The following is a 3,173-nucleotide window of genomic DNA, read 5'->3' as shown; positions in this document are numbered from 1 at the left end:
GGTGAGGCCAGGTCTCTGCCTAGAGCCTCTGAGACATCCCTAGCCATTAGTATTAGCGACATTAGTACCGGGGGACATGTTGTGGAAATAGTAAAAATTATGACAGGGAAAGTGAGTGATCGGGTTTGGGAAATACTGGGGATGATGGTATGTCGGGGAGGGATGCTCTTTAGGATGATAATGGATCCACTTCTCTAAAGGGTTTTCTGAGATGCAGGTGCTTACTCCTAAAAATCTGGGAAATCCCCTAGAAAACCAGGATGATTGGCGAGCACGCTCCAACAGCCATCCAAACAATAATTCTTGAGTTCCAACATCTTCCCTGGCCATGGGGATTTTCCACACGCCCCTCCCCCACCACGGTGAGGAATCTTGAGTAAACTCTAGTTCAAATCCTACCCACAGTGCACCAGTGATCTTAAACACGGATGTTTAGCATTTTGTACTCTGTACTTTATGAAAGAAGTGATTGGGATGATTTTTAAATCCCTTCCAGCACTGGGGACCTTGAGTGTGAAGCACACGGTTCCCTGTCACTGCTAAAATCTCAGTCCCCATTGATGCCCACAGCGAGAAAAAGAGGAGGAGTCAGTGAAGCAAGCACTGTGCATCTTGGCTCTTTACTGCCCCGTGCTTTGAACCTGTATTCCCTAACTAGCGGGGGCCCGGCCTTTTGTTCAAATGCATTCCAAACAAACCAATAATTTTCTTGGCATTGCACAAGGAAACACCTGAGCAAAGAGCCCCCCAGCAAGGCAAAAAGGCTTTACTGGAACCGACCCAGCTACCAAGCACACAGAGACAGGACATTCGCTTGATTTTTATTTTAATACCCATAGTGAATGTATCTTTTCTTCACTGGATGGGGTCTGACTTCACAGTCTTTCACAGCTGACTAGTTGAAAGAGAATTGATAGAAAGGAAAGGAAAGGAACAAGGAAGGGGTTACTGTCCGAGGTCATCGGGTTCTGAGGATACAGTTGGACCTTTGTGTAAACAAAGGTTTATCAGGTTGGGGAGATCCAAAGGTTTGCATGAAGGTCTTACAAAGGTAAGGGAGGCTTATGGAATATTGGCAGATGGAACAAAAAACGGATAGAACAAACTTCTCGGGGATGAGATTGCTCAGCGGTTAAGAGCACTGACTGGTCTTCCAAAGATCCTAAGTTTGATTCCCAGCAACCACATGGTGGCTCACAACTATCTCTTCTGGTGTGTGTCTGAAGACAGCTACAGTGTACTCATATACCTAAAATAAATAAATCTTAAAAAAAAGAATAAACTTTTCACATTGCCATGTGAACAATCTTCAGCACACACTGCCTCTGCTGCAGACTTTCACTCTGTCACACCTGGCCTTCCCATTACAGACCAAAAGTCTCTAAAATCAGATAAGATACATCTTTCTTCCTTTGAGCTGCGTTTGTCAGATGGCCCATTTTGTCCCAATGGTCCAAAGTAACTAATGTACTCATTTCCAGTGTGAGGCAGGGCATTCAAGAACAGGGTGGTATCTCCTCCCACTGCCAAGATCCTGATCACCACAGCCTGCATACTGATTGACTGCTCCCCAAAACTAAGATACCTGGAAAGACCTAAATAATATGTATGGTCTGGGAAATTGTCAGAAGAAATACTTCCAATAGGTGTGTATATCAGATTTCCATAGGATGCTCCTGTGCAAGTTGCTAAGGGAAGAGAAGATGTTTAAGAGGTCTTGAGACACAGGCTGCTGGAACCATAGGCACATTTGGAAGCTAAGAAGAAGCTTTGGCATTGGGACTGGGGTCCATAATGTAGTTAGCTGCTTATGAGCCTCTAGCATCCATTTCTGTTTCTTAAATCAAATGACCTTCCAGAGTAGACAATATTGCACGTTTCAGGCGAGTTATGTTATATATATAACCTAATATTTATGTTACATAAGAGTGCCATGGACCATCTGCTTTCAGCCGGATAGAAATTAACTTAGAGTTATGGCCAGGACAGCTGTCTCTCACCAATTGCTATTGGGACACCCCTCCCTGAGTCAATTTAGTGCTGCAATTATCTTTCAAGTGCCAACTTGGAGCTGTGCTCTGTGAGGCCGTGGAGAGCAATGAGGGTCCATCTAAGTGGGCGCTGAGACGGTCGTGATGGAAATCCAATTGCTAATATTTATGTCAATGTTCTCAGTTGTGACGAAACTGGTGATTTTTCCTTGGAAGCGAGATGTGCTTTACATGAAACACAATTGGCAGGGCCGAAGCGTTGAATAGTGGCCAGGCGAAAGGAGATTTTCTTGGCCCTGTGAACTTAGTTCTTCAGATCCCTGTCTTGTTTCATTATAAATCTCCTTTAGAACTTCTAATGCCCAGACTCCTTCCAGGCAGCACTCCTAATTATAGCTCCCTTGAGTCACTGGAGGCTTTAAGAACCAGAATGTGGAGAGACAGATACACTATAAAAACAAATCTATCTCACTGGGGGTATAGCTCAGGGGTAGAGCATTTGACTGCAGATCAAGAGGTCCCTGGTTCAAATCCAGGTGCCCCCTGTGCATTCATGGTTTTTGCTTTAGAGTGTGGAAGAGTTTGGATTTTATTATGCTCTGTGGTTCATGGCTGACTGAAGCAAGCATCATGATCTCCCTTGAGTTCTTTGACATTTCAAGCACCAGTCTAGGCTTTCTTTACTTTCACTGTCTCCTGCATTTCTTCGAGCAGTTTTGCCAGTATGAAAATTTTGTGGGGGGCCTGGAGAGATGGCTCAGTGGTTAAGAGCACTGACTGCTCTTCCAGAGGTCCTGAGTTCCAATCCCAGCAACCACATGGTGGTTCACAACCATCCGTAACAAGATCTGAAACCTTCTTCTGGAGTGTCTGAACACAGCAACAGTGTACTTACATATAATAAATAAATCTTTTTAAAAAAAAAGAAAACTTGTGAATTTCTTTCATGGAGATTGAGACTCAGGGATGATCAGTAATGTTGTGTAAAAGTCAAAAGCTGCAAAGGGCAAGTCAGGATTTGAACTCAGAGCACGCCTTCGGTGACCTCACTAAACCACTTCATTCTGATGGAAAACTCTGTGCCAGTCACACACAGCCATGATCTCAGCCCTTGGGAATCAGCAATGGGAAGACCGGGAGTTCTAGGCCAGCTTTGGCTTTATAATGAGTTTGAGGTCAGTG

At 44.3% G+C, this 3,173-nt stretch overlaps 1 non-coding gene across 1 annotated transcript; it reads left to right on the top strand.

The window, feature by feature from the left end:
* Nucleotides 1-2,464: 2,464 nt before the first annotated feature.
* On the top strand, nucleotides 2,465-2,536 carry Trnac-gca (transfer RNA cysteine (anticodon GCA)). The gene has a single exon. It is a non-coding gene; the product is annotated as a tRNA-Cys (tRNA).
* The last annotated feature ends 637 nt before the right edge of the window (nucleotides 2,537-3,173 follow it).

This window comes from Apodemus sylvaticus, chromosome 7 (assembly GCF_947179515.1).
Source record: "Apodemus sylvaticus chromosome 7, mApoSyl1.1, whole genome shotgun sequence".
Lineage (NCBI taxonomy): Eukaryota > Metazoa > Chordata > Mammalia > Rodentia > Muridae > Apodemus > Apodemus sylvaticus.
Note: the sequence above shows the minus strand (reverse complement) of the source record. Positions and strands in the feature narration are given on the sequence as shown.